Source organism: Equus caballus, chromosome 20 (genome assembly GCF_041296265.1).
Source record: "Equus caballus isolate H_3958 breed thoroughbred chromosome 20, TB-T2T, whole genome shotgun sequence".
NCBI lineage: Eukaryota > Metazoa > Chordata > Mammalia > Perissodactyla > Equidae > Equus > Equus caballus.
This window is the reverse complement of record NC_091703.1, coordinates 42,367,851-42,381,710: the sequence shown is the minus strand read 5'-3', so window position 1 is coordinate 42,381,710 and position 13,860 is coordinate 42,367,851. Positions and strand designations below refer to the sequence as shown.

At 46.0% G+C, this 13,860-nt stretch overlaps 1 protein-coding gene and 1 long non-coding RNA gene across 7 annotated transcripts in view; one reads left to right on the top strand and one right to left on the bottom strand.

The window, feature by feature from the left end:
• Positions 1-13,860, top strand: part of KIF6 (kinesin family member 6) — a 371,457-nt gene that overhangs the window by 258,999 nt on the left and 98,598 nt on the right. The window lies entirely within an intron of this gene.
• The window catches only part of LOC138919503 (uncharacterized), an 80,701-nt gene that overhangs the window by 26,032 nt on the left and 40,809 nt on the right, over positions 1-13,860 (bottom strand). The window lies entirely within an intron of this gene.

Below are 13,860 nucleotides of genomic sequence, written 5' to 3'. Positions count from 1 at the left end.
CATACACATGCAGGTATAATTATTTCTACTTCACACAGAAAAACTAAAGAATACGGGAATTAAGCAACTTGCTCAAGATCATACCCTAGTAGGGTGCATTCTTAGAACTGTTGTTTCTTCCAGACACTGCTAAGAACTACTGTCAGGGAGTAAACCGGCTTCCTAGAAAGTGAGAACTTTAATTCACAAACTTCCTCTAGCAATTGAGCCTACAGAAATCATCCAAAATTCCTTTGTGCAAATACCACTTCCTCAGAGAGAGCTTCCTCCAATCCCCCCGAGGAAAATAGCGTCCCCCATCATTCATCTCTCTCCATCCCTTTAGTTTGCATTCTCTCTCTTCATAGAGCTAACTAATAGTGTGTATTTATTTGGTCCTCTTGTCTGTCACCCTCAGTAGAATGTAAGCTTTCTGAGGAAATAGGCCTTTGTTGACCAATCCAAGAGCAGTAACTGGGATGTGGTAGGCACTTGGTAAATACTTATATTAATTAATTAATTAACTTATTAAGTAATTAAATGTATAATAAAATTTATACACCAGGATGCTCACTGCAGCATTATTTACCTAGCATATATATAAAATTATATAAAAGTCCAATATTAGGGAATGGACTATAATGATGAAATATTACACAGCCATAAAAGATAATGTTCATGAAGAATTTAATGACTTAGAAAAAATGATTATGAGATAATGTTAAGTGAAATAAACAAGCTGTAAAGTTATATATATATATTATCATCCTAACTATGTAGTAAAACAAGCGTAGAAAAAACTAGAAGGGGGGAATTGTGAGTGATTTTTTCCTGCTTCTTTACACCATTCTTTATTTCCCAAATTGTTTGCAATGGACAAGCTATATACTTGATAATTAGGAAAAGTAAAGTAATACCTTTTACACATTCTTACCTCATCTGGCAAAGATATGGGGGTTTAAATCTTTAGGACTTGCCTCCTGCATCAGCTATATTCCTCTCTGAATTCCTGTAGGATAATGCATCTGTGAAAGAGAAATTCCTGAGAAACCTTCCTGAATGGCTTAATATAAATGGTTCACAATGGTAAATTACTTCTCTCTGGTGAGGATATACAAATGCCAGGCACAGATATTAACTTGGCTGACCCCTTAGCATTCTGAAATGATGATAGAGATCCCCAAAGACTCTCATTCCTCCGTCTCAGAAACGGAAGCTCTTGCCAGGAAAAGGAAGGGGAGCTGTGCTCACAAGCCCCCTCGCCACTTATATGTGGAGTTTACTTTGGCTCCCTTTAGAAATAATTATTTATAGGTTTAATATGCAGAGAATAAAATGAAAACAATACAAACAACCACAAAAGTAAAAACCAAGCTAGAGAGAGAGCAGAAGAGCGAGGTGCTGTGGTGAATGAGGGGGCGGGTCAGCAAGGGCCTGTGGAAGTTCACCCAGGCCAGGCCCCTGGGAGAGAAGGGGCATTTTAAAAATTCTGATTGCGGCTGCAAAGGGGAGACAGCTCACACCTGGGAGTCAGGGTCTTCATAGGAGGCGGGTTGGGCTTGATGTGGAAGGCAGGGGTTAGGGTGCAAATCTGGTCCCTATTAGGGGGACCTATTTCTAATAGGACTGTGACCACTCTCTTCTTCATTCCTTCCTTCCCAGCACTGGAGAAGGAGCAATGAACAAGACAGATACACCGTTGTGGAGTTTTCAGTCTACACGATACATACGTACATGTCAATTCAGATGGTGACAAATGCTAGGAAGGATATAAAACAGAATAATAGAGTAGGAAATAGTTGGGAACCAAAGGAGGTGACATGTGAGCTGAGAACTGAATAATGAATTGATAGCCGTAAAGATTCAGGGAAAGAACATTCCAGACAGAAGGAACAAACAGCAAGTGTAATGGCCCAGATGTAGGAATCCTATTGACATATTTAAGGAGCTGAAAGAAGGCCAGTGAGCCAAGAAGTCTTGAGCAAAGGAGCTCTGGGCACGGCGTGAGGAGGAAGACGTGGAGCCAGGGACCAGACGATGTGAGTCTGCCGGGTCAAGGAGTCTGGGGTTTGTTTAGGGGCTGTGGGAAGCCCCTGGAGAGTTTAAAGCAAAGGAATGATGTGATTCTGTTCTTATAAAAATCACGCAGGCTGCTGTGTGGAGAATATGTTGTAGAAGACCAAGATGGAAGCTAGCAAAGCCGTGAGGAGATGGTCCAGGGGAGAAACGGCCATGACTTAGGGTGGGATAAAAAAGAGACAAGGAGAAGCAAAGAGCTGTAAGACATATTTTTAAAGGGTTGCTGACAGAATCTGCTGGTGGAGCTGATACGGGAATCGAGAAATCGTGGAAGAGTCCTAGGATTTTTTGCTTGAGAAAGTGATGCCATTTACTGATATGGAAGCAATTAGGGGAAACAGCTGAGGGTAGAATTTGGAATAGAGTATGAAATTACGGGTTCTGTTTGGGGCACGTTAAGGCTGAGATTCAAATTGTAGATTTCAAGAGGACTATTAGGTATCCCAATTGGCCCTCAAGGAGAGGTCAGAGCTGAAGATATAAATGTTGGAGCCGTTGATGTATATACATATTAAAACCATGCCACTAAATGAAATTGCCTGTTGAGAGAAGAGCACCCAGAACTGAGCCCTACTACGCTACAACATCTAGAGATTGAAAGAAGAAGCCAGGAAGGTAGATCAATCCGGAGGGGGTGATGTCACAGAAGGCGGAGGAAGGAAGTGCTTCAATAGAAGGGAGGGGCTGGCTGTGTTGAACGCTGCCATGCATTGGTCAGGATAGACTAGGTTATGCTCTGGTAAGAAATTAGCACTAAATCTCAGTAGCTTATCATAACTAAATTTAGTTCTCATTCACGCCGCATGAACAATGTGGGTGAGAGGAGTGGGAGCTCTGGTCCACAATCACCAGGGACCCTGGCAGATGCAGACTCTATATCTGGGATGGCACGAATCACCAGAGTGAGAGAAGAGAGAGCATGGAGAATTGCATGGTGGCTCTTGAGTGCTTTAGCCAGGAGGTGACACCTGTCACTGCTGTGCACAGCCTGCCACGCGGAATCAGTCACATGCACCTCCCTAACTGCAGCGGACCCAGGAAATGGATGGGGGCATGTGGAATAGTTGGTGACTTTACTGCTCTGCCATTTCCTGAGAGGTCAACTAAAATAAGAACAGAAAACTGACTACTGGTTTTGGCAATGCTGAGATCGCTGGGGATGCAGAAGCAACAGTTTCAATGGAGTAGAGGGGATAAAACTCCACTGGACTAGACTGAGGAGAGAATGGGAGGTGAGGGAATAGAGGTGGTGAATGCAGACCACTCTGTTGAGGCATTTTCTATGAAAAGGGGCCAGAGAAATGGAAAGATAACTGGAAGGTTAATGGGGTGAAGGGAGGATATTGTTAAGACAGTATTTTTTTTCTTCCCTGAGTATCTAAATGTCCTTAAGTCTCCTTCTCTGCCAGCCAACTATAAATAGATGATCTTGTCTCCTTTTTCACCAATGAAATCAAGGCCAGTGAACATGCATGTTTTAACCTCCCATTTTGTACCTACAAATTCAAATATATCTACATCTAACAATAACCAATTCAACATGGATTTTAAAATATGGTTTTTTTGCTGATGTAAACAATATAAGGACGAGGAAGAAATTGCTCAGGCAAGAGAGAAGGAGTAAGAAAAGAAGGCCAGGAGAGGAGTTTGGGAACCACAGCCCAGGTGGAGGGGTTGGCCTTTGATAAGATGGTGGATGCTTGTTCCATCGTAACCAGAAGGAAAGCTGGGACTGCAGGTGAAGCCACCAGTAAACGTGATGTTGGGGAGATGAGGAATCCCCTGTCCTGTTGCGTTTATTTTCTCAGTGAGATGAGGTTGTCACTGTGGAATGAGCCTTGCTGGTGCGGTCGGGGAGCAGAGGACACAGAGGCAGTGGAGCCAGCCTGATAGTTTAACCCGCTCTCGCCCCCTGCATTGCTAGCCCATAATTTGTCCTACGTTCGGCACTCTCCTACTGTGTTAAAGTAGTTCTTGCATTCTCAACAGCCTGCTGTGAGTAGGTTTTTAGATGATTCATTATCACTTATGATGATAATAACTCATTTTTACACTTTTTACTTTTTATAGCATATTCCACATTTATTCATTCATCCTGCCAGAGACTTTTAAATAAATGACTCATAGCAGCTATATTCTGTTTTCTTTATCTTCGTTGTAAAATATAGACGGAGAAAACTGCATTCACGCTATATGTCCAGTTTAACAAATAATGCTTTTAAGAAAAACAAGTTAACCAGAGAGAGCTCATCTTTGCTCATTCATTCAGTTGACGAACCTTGTTTGAAATGTCTGCTGTGTTCCAGGCCCTGAGCCAGGAGCTGGGGCTACAAACACACAAGGCAAAGCCACATGGCCTAAGGGGTCAGGGAGGAGGGCAGGTGAAACAATCATGGAAATACATCGTTGCAAAGGTGTTCACTAGTTCCAAAATGGAGATATGCCCCAAGTGCTACCTCCTTTTAATAACCCTTTACAGTAACATTAAGAGACAGGAGTCCTTATGAGCTTCATTTTATAGATGAGGAGCCTCAGACTTTGAGCAATTTAAATGGCAAATCCTAGGTCATGCAGCTAATAAGTGAAACCAGCGCTCAGACCCATGTCTTCTGACCCGAAACCCTATTTCCTTTCCCCGAGCCATAGACAAGAGTAATAGAAGAGGAGCTCTAAAACAAATGTTCTTCAGTCATTTAGGGAGGGAGAATGGCCTGACAAGCCTGTGGAAAACTCCAGTGGCCCTCTGCCTGGGAATGCCCTGAGCAAGCAGGGAACTAGTTGAGAGTGTGGTGTCTGGACCTAGAGGTCACTTGGGCCCAAATTCCCCTGCAGCCAAAGGAAACCCCCGAGGTTCTTCACTCAATCTCTGTGCCAGGCCGTGCGCACCGTGGGCTCCTCCCCACCCCTATGGCTTTGCCTTTCTGTTCCCTATGCTGGGCCAATACCAACCTCCTTTCCTCCAGCTCCTGCTCCTCAGTTTCTCTAAAACCTGCCTCAGAAGGAATGTTCCTTGAAAAGTCCCTCTACAATCTGATCCTGCCCCTTCTTTTACTCCCTCGCAATCATCCACACCATCTCTACCATGTTGCCATCAACGCACTCTCTCTGAGTATTCTCCCACTTTCTACTGTAAGCTTTGACCTTCCCATACCCCCAGTGCTTTATATCATAAAGTCAAGGGCAATATTTCTTTTATTTATCTGTAACTAGCCATAGAAGAGGGTTTTCAGTAGAATAGGATACTCAGTACTTGTTGACAGATGGTCTGCTTCACCAGTTGACTCACTGCCTAAGTGAATAAACAAATGTTTCATTTAAACAGTGAAATGCTTTCCAGAGAAGAAGAAGTTGGGATACAGAGAGGTCAATGGGAAGATGATGGCCTCCTGGATCCTTTTCACCACTCTTGCTCATTGCGGGTGGGGGGAGATTATTATCTGCCAAAGACCACATTCTAGAGCCTGGACCCTGCCCCTTCTCTTCTCTGTAGTATCCCCCTACATCAGTCCAACAGAACCATTTTTAAGTGCATAACCTGTTTTATTGTGGAGACTCTTCTGAGCCCAAGCTCTGTGTAGATTAGGGAAAGGTAATTAATTAACTGGACCTGACATAGTTGGCTAACTAATGAAGTCCTAATGGCAGAGTCAAGGCTTCACTACGAGTCAGTCACTCCCCCTTTACCTCTGATCCTTACCCCACCCGCCTCGGGTTCCCAGGTGAAGCGGCTCCTCCCTGCCGTCTGAGGTCCTCCCCAGGTCCCCATTCACAAAGATCTCCCCTCTTCTGAGCTGCCATATGCATTTGTAGTGTTCAGGCCACATCCCAACTCACAACCCTCCAAAAATTGCCTTTTTTCTTTCCCATCTCTGACCTTCCGACCCCATAGGTCTCACCTCAGTGGTTTGCTGGTATACATGGGATCATTTCTACTTGGCAAATGATTTTCACTTAGCAACACAGTAGGTGAAAGGAGGGTATAGGAGTCAGACAGGCCTGGGATCAAGTTATGGCTTTGCCATTTTACTAACTTGTCTTGAGGTCACTTTAAACCTCTTTCAACCTCAGTTACCTTCCCTGTAGAATTGGCCCAATACTACCTAGTTGACAGGGTCACTGCGAGAATTAAATGAGACACCACATGTAATCCCCCAGCACGTGCAAAGTTCTCAATAAGTGTTAGCTCCCCACTATACCAACAGTGTTGTTGTGAAGATTGAGTTAATATTTGTGAAATATGGAACACTGCCTGTCACATAGAAGGCACACAAAAAAATGATTTTGCCCTTCCTTTTTTTCCCCAAAGAACAAACACCAGCGTATCCAAACTCCGTTTTGCCTTATGCTTACTTCCAAGCTAGGGAAACAGAATTTTATTTAAATCCACATGCATTTCAGTGAATGGGCATTTTTGCTACTAGGCTAGTATGTAATTCTTTAATTCTCTTTTAAAAATGTGTCAAAATAAATTTGAGGCCCAAGTGGAAGTCATTCCATATTTTAAGCAGAGTTAGAAAACTTGCCTCATTTTTCAGACAACAGGACGTGTAAACACTGCTCTAGCCACGGCATCCAGAGCACAGGCTGACACAAGAACTGAACTCATTGGGGTGGAAGACGGTCAACAGAACCCTGTTCATCATGGCCTTTGGAAATGGTCAAGACATCTCAAACTGAGGGAATCCTGTGCTTTTCAGATTCCACAGAATTTGTAGCCTCTTTCTAAACTGAAGAGGAATGTTGCGTTTCTGTTTGGTGGACAACTGCCCTTTAACCTCCAAAGGGCTGGAACACACATGTCCTTCCACCTCAATGCCCAGGGTTGGTCCAAATATCGGGCCATATGGAATTAGACACCAAGGCTCTTTTAGGGCTACCACATCTAGGGACTGAAACTGATGAAAAGACTCCACAGATCCAGTTTAGCCTGGCAGCAGGAGCCTCAGCATGCTGTCTTATTTAATGGAAACGTTGCTGGCCTCCAGATTCCTGAATTAACTCCAAAACGCAGAAATGCCAACATGACCCAGGCTGCTCTCCAAGCTCCATGCCTGCATCTGTCCGCGGGTTTCTCTAAGCAGCCCACGTGGGCACTTTGTCCTGAATAAGAACGCTCCCCAAATCAAAACCCCAGAGATGCTGGGTTAGGAAAATGAAGGTTTTCTGCAGATGATCTCCAGGACTATTGTTTGAAGGTTTTTGTCACTGCTGGAAAGGGGCAACTCCCCTCAAGCAGCTGCCATTCTTTCAGGGGCTCCAGGCCTGTCCACTCTGTTGGCACACCAGGCCTTTCTTCACCTGCTCAGGACACAGGTGGAGGACACAGCTGCAGCAGGAGAGTGAATCAGACATGGTTACCAAGACAAAAGGGAAACACAACCTGCCTTGAACACAGTCCCTTAATTCTACCCAGCCCGCGTGGTCTGTGCCGCTGGACCTGGGATGGTTGCCAGTGGGATGTGTGATTTCTGGCACCAGGAGTCAAGAACTCGTTTGATTTATTTAGATGTGGTGCCACCATTGGGTGGGTCCCCTAAGGTTTCTGTGGCTTCCCACTTCAGATTTTCCCTTCACTCCACTCCCCAGAGCCCCTGCCAAGCCTGCCATGCTTCAGCCTGGTCCAAGCCAGCCCTAAGAATCTACTAATTAAAGGTTCTCCTTTGACATCTTTCATGTGGCAATTTAGGAAACTCCAAGGCAAGCCCTAATCTGAGGACTTGAGCCCAGGTGGTATCATCGGGTTTGAACAGAGGCCTTTAACCCCAAGGCCTTAGATCACCAGCCCTTCCCAGAAGCTGTCAATCAAAAGCAGCAAGTAGGTTGGGCAAGTGTCCTTGGTCACCCCAAAAGATCTACTCTTGGGTCTTCACATCTGCAGTCACTTCGACCGTGGCTAAGTGGTTTTGTCCTCCCCTCATCCTCAGATTCCATACTCTGCTGTACCCGCCCAGAACCCCTCAAATTGTAGCTGAGCTGATCCTGGCCCTTAAAGTAAACAGAGCCATGGCACATGGCACTGCTTCCTGTGGTGACCTGCATCATCCTGGCCGTGTAGAAACATGGATGGAGGCCTCCTCGGCATCTATTCCCAGACAGGCATTCTCAGCAACCCAGGCACTCTAGGACATGATGCTGCTTCCTGGGGAAAATCACTTGCATGTCACCTCCTAAGGGGATGGATCTAGGCAGCTGTTTTCCCCTGAAAGCACAGGAATGAAAGTAACAGCAGTTGTCATTTAACTGGGTAGCAATCTGGGAGCCATCTATTAAAGGAAGAGCTTCTATGCGGGGGTGATCGACTGGGAGAGGCTGCCTGAAGAACTGTGCTGAAACTCTAGTGCTATAATTAGTTTTCCGAGCAAAGGATGCTGTGGTTGGTTCGCAATGTCTTCCATGGGTGTGAGGAAGGAAAGTGGAAACACAAGGGCTACACATGTGCCATCCCTGTCTTTCATGCAACTTCCAAAATCCTCCTTCTTCCCATGGGAGCGTCCTCCTCACAGTGAGGGGAGGAAGATAAAGACAATATCTCAGATGTCTCTTCTCATCTTTCTGGGAGATGGCCCATTTCTCTTTATATGATCCTTTAGCACCTTCCCATCTCATGAATTTCTTCGGTCCACCATCAATGGACCCTTTGCTGTACATGCTAGAAGCTGCTAACTTGTCCTTCACCCCAGAGTTTCTGGCTGTAGTCATCATTTCCTCTGGGAAATCCTTGTTCCAGTCACCATTCCCAAGAGTGCCGGACCAGTGACCTTTCCCTTCATCCTCACATCCCTCCTGACCCTCCTGACCTTTATGTTTCATGCGTCCTTGGTAGATGATCCTTTCCTCTCATCTAAATTCTTCGTTCCTCTCCCTCCCATTGGCCCATTCATTTTAACTTCTCCACACACCAAATGATGGAATTCTAATTATTTATGTGAGGATATTTTTGTATATTTCACCTAAGTCAACATTTACTGAGAAATTTTAGTGCATATAGAACCTTATATGAGATTCCATTCAAAAACACACCCCATCCCTGTCTATTGCTTCTTATTACTGTGTGCTCTTCCATGTTCAGCACGTTATAGACGTTCATCATATCATTATGTCAAAGCCATTCCCTAACCTTCGGTTTCGAAAGCTTCTGCTGCCAAGCAGTTTCATGCCCTACAGCTCTGAGCCTTCTCATGCTTTTAGTCCCAGTGAGTTCCAAGCCCCATCTCCCCCTGGAATCCACCCCATCTCTCACTTTTCCTCCTTTCCTGCTGCTCTTCTTTTCTCTCCTTCCTTCTTCAGTCAGAGGGAACTGAGGCTCCACGTGAATAAGTGTCTCTCCCAAGGAAAATATATTTTTGGCTTTGACTAGGAAATCCTTTTTCAGCATGAATAACACAACTCACCATCATTTTACTTCTGTCAATTTTTAAGCAATAGCTTAAGCAGCAGTAGGTTGTTTGGGAGCAGCCAGGAAAATGAGCTCTGGCCCACGTGCCCCAGACCAAAGGAAATCAGACATTGGGCCCAAAGGCAGTAGCACAAACTCTCCACTTCCGATGTTTTTCCTTTCCATTTGGTTTCCATGGGGCCCTGTGTTGGGGGCAGGGAGGGCTTCCAAAAGTACTGATTTGTATTCTTTAGCAAATAAGGTACTGAATTTCAGGATGGCAAAAAAGAGAGCACCGAGCCATGGGTGAGGGACTACTGCCTGGGATCTTTGGAGGCCCAACATTTTCAGAAACCCGACTCCAAGGCTGATTTTGAGAGGACGTTGTTGGCTGCGGCTTCTACCTAAGTGCTCTTTCATAGGGTGGAAATCCAGAAGAGGTTGCACCTTGAGGACCTGTCAATGTTTTCCATTCAACTTCAAACTCAGGGTCGCAATGTCGTGTTTTAGGGACTGAGATTGAGAAATTCCTCTCCTTTTGGGTTTTGGGTTTTTTTTTTGTTTTTTGCTTTGTTTTGTTTGAAATTTTATACTGCCCTGTGATACTTTAGTTGCTCTCCTTTAGGTTTGAAACAGTCCTGTGATTCAGCAGGCCAGCGGGCTTCTCTGAGTCATCCGTATTTTCCGGGATTCAGCGCTGGGGACCCATGATTGAAATTGACTAAAAGGAAACAACTAAGAGCTGGAGAGGAGTGTGGCCGGTCAGACCTCCTGAGAGCCTAGCTTCGAGGAGCATCTGGGTCTGACAGACTAAACAAAGTGGGGAAGAACACACAGCTCATCTCTCTTGCCATCACACCTCCCCTTTCAAGCTCAGATCTCCCCAAGTCTGGCACCAGCCTGAGATGCCATCTTGTGTCCCATCTTTGCAGGACCTGTTAGCTACTTGTCAACAAATCATGGAGTGTTTCTTTGCTAGCCTTAAAATAGTGATGCCTTCGAGAGTATTTGCATTTTTACAAAAGCTTCTTGGAGTTGAATGCATCTTTAATGGTGGGCTGTGAAGCATGGGGACGTGGAGTGGGGAGAAGATGGTGTTGAATTTCTAAAATCACACCCCAGGGGAGCAACCTGTTGGAGGGAGGAAGAGTGATGGACGCATGCCTCAGTTCCCCCATAGCGTCACTGCATGCCATACCAAAAGGAAATCATTAAGCATCTAAAACATTCACTCATTCATTCATTCAAAAGACATTTTGGGGGGTTGGATTTTTGTTTTGGGGGGGCAGGGTTTACTAAGGAAGATTCGCCCTGAGCTAACATCTGTTGCCAGTCTTCTTCTATTTTGTATGTGGGTTGCTGCCACAGCATGGCTGACGAGCAGTGTAGGTCCCAGCCTGGGATCCAAACCTGCGAACCCTGGGCCACTGAAGCAGAGTAGACCAAGGTTAACCAGTACACCACGGGGCCTGCCCCTCAAAAGACTTTGACCGAGTTCCTCCTTCACGCCAGGTACTATCCAGGTGCTAGAAGTATTGCAGGAAATAAGTCCCTGCCTTCACAGAGCTTACAAATTCTAGAAATAAAAATAGAACATATTAACAGGTGCAGTGCAGTCTCGTGGGTGAATCTGTCTGAGGCCCACTGCCTGCCCCTCCGTCAGGCAAACTCTCCCTGGGAAAACTGATCTTGGAGCAAAACTGATGTCCTTGAAAACCTGGGCAATTGTTACCTCTTTAACTGAGCCTCAGTTTCCTCCACCATAAAGTGAAATTACGACCCGGGATCATGGAGAAGTTTAACTGAATAGTCTGCAAGAAAGCACGTGGTACAGTGCTTAGCGGAGAATCTGTAGGAATTCATTTTTTCAGTCACCCAAAGGTCATTCCTATTGGCTGGCAGAACCGCTCATATCAATCAAGTTGCCCTCTTTAATCCACACTCCTCCTCTGCCCCCTCCGCCTGGGATCTTCTTCCACTTCTTCTCCACCTCCCAAATGCTGCTTCAGCCTTCAGAATCCTCCCCACACTCCCTGGCAAAGCCGACCCCCCTCCTCCATGTTGCCCAGCCCTGGACAGGTGCCTCCCTGACAGCGAGCAGCCACTGCCGTTGTTATTGTTGGTTCCCTTTTCTTTCTCCCTTACTAGACGTTGAATTCTTTAAGGGCAAGGATCAATGCTTTAATCCTCTTTTTCAAGCTTAGATCTCTGTCGCATGCCTAGCACAATGCCTAAGATACTTGTGGAGAGAATAAATAAATAGATGATTATCTCCATCTGCAAGGTGAGATTTTGGTCTCTCTCATGCTCCACTGTCCTTGCTCTTTCTAATGCGTACAATGTGTGCTTAGGGCAAGAGCTTGCCGTAGGAGAAAGCTGCTTTCTAAATCCTGAGAGGGAAGAGGAAGTGATGACATGGCTTCAGTAAATGGAAGACGTTCATTAACTTTGTAGGTGACCCCACATTGGAATGAGAACTGGTATATTAGTACAGTTTAAAAGGAGCTGCATATGGGCTCTGGAGAAGCAGAATGAAGGTGGTCAAGAGCAGGACTGAGAGGGAGCCTGGGGTCACACTCCACAGCTGCCTATGGAGTCCTTTCCGTGTGCCCTTCTTTGCAGACTCTCGACCTCACCTCCATGCAGCCGCCATGACATCTCAGTAGGCTTCCAGGCCTTGCTTTGCCTCTTTGCCTTCAGACTATGGGCATCATCAGCCACCTCCCCTTGGCCTCCCTGAGCAGACACTCAGGATGCTAGCTGCCAGGATTGTAGCCATCACACTAATGTCCATTCACCTGAGTCACCACCATCCAAGAACTCCAATTCCAGGATATTCTCTCCATGATAGCAGGAGGAAAATTGATACCATGTTCTGGGCGATAAGCCCATGGCACTGCAGGACCCCAAGTGCCTTTTAAATCACCAAGAGTATTCAATACTCCCAGTGTATTCACACTCCCTAGAATGTGTACTTTACTAAATTTTAAGGCTTTGATTGGTGATTCAAGTATATGATATGGCCCTGGTCCCAAATTTCTTAGCAAGACCTTCAAGATTCTTTGCAAAATGGTTCCAAACTCCCTTCCTGGGCTTATCTCCTCTGTCTCCTCAGGTCCTTCCTGCTGCCATTGCCCAGGCCCCTTCACACTTCAGGGAATACCCGTGGTGGGGGGTTTCTGCTGATTCTAAGTTCTTCCAGGACAGACTGCTGTACCAGTGCCATGGGCACTGAAAAACCTCAGCCTGACCTTTCCACCCAGCTGTCAGTTCAGACTGTTGGCTCTAAAAGAAAGCAGAGCCTGGGAGAGAAAAGGGCACGAACCTTCTCTTTCACTGTAGCTTTTTGAGCAACCCTCCACCCTGTTTCCCTCATCCCTGCTGCAACTGGTTGGTGGAAGCCTTCTCATGGCCTCCTCTGTGGGAGGCAGGCTCCAATGTGGTCTGTGTGGAGCTCCTCTCTTCCCCAACTCTATTCCAGAGAGACTCGACCCCTCTACCCTCTATTGTTATTTTATCATGCAGTAAAAAAGCATGCATTGTTAGAACGGGGCACAAACTTTGGCGGGAAGAGGTATGGAATGAGTCCCTTGGCTCCTGGTGGGCTCTGCTAGATGAAAAGTGCCCCCTGGCTAAAGTCTCTCATGCATCAGCACTCATCTTTCCGAGTCTCGCACAAACCCGTTCCCAGGCCCACCCAGTTCTGGAGTGTGCGGGGCAGATGTGGAAACAGAACTGAGCCGGGCCCATTTGCTTCTGATTGGAAAAGGGTGGGGTGTCTCTGTGTGCCTCACCATTCAGACATTCTTCATGGTGCTATTTTTATCAACAGTAATCATTAAATTGGTGTCAGATGGGCTGGTCCAGTTCCTCACCCTGAGGCTGGGTGATGGGACTCAGCGGGTTTTTTCCAAGCAAGAGGAGATGTGGTCTGTGGCCCATATGGATGCATCTCTGGAACCCTGGGCCTCACAGTAAACTCCTCCAGTTCTGGACTGTGTTCCTACGTCAATTAGAGCAAGGCTCACCATCACCCTGGTTCATTCTTGACCTGGTCCATCTAGTAGAAGGGTGTTGAGCAACTTCTAAATGCCAGGCATTGAATGTGACACTAGGGATTCACAAAAAATTTATCTCTACCTCCTAGAAACTTGCATTTTACTGGAAGGGATTGTTGTGTGAAGTGCCAGTGTCTGCTGGGCTGTGCATGTCACAGAGGCATTGATAGGTACACAGGGGAGGGAGGGTTCGTTCTGTCTGGGCCTTGAGGATAGCTTCACGGAGGTGGTAACCCTCATCCAGGGCTTCAAAGATAAGTGGAGTTAACTGGATGAAAACATAGGACAAGGAACTAAGGGCAGGGGCATAAAAAATGACTCCACAGATTCAGTCAAAATCCACTGTGATGGGGCTCTCGCCCGGGGAGT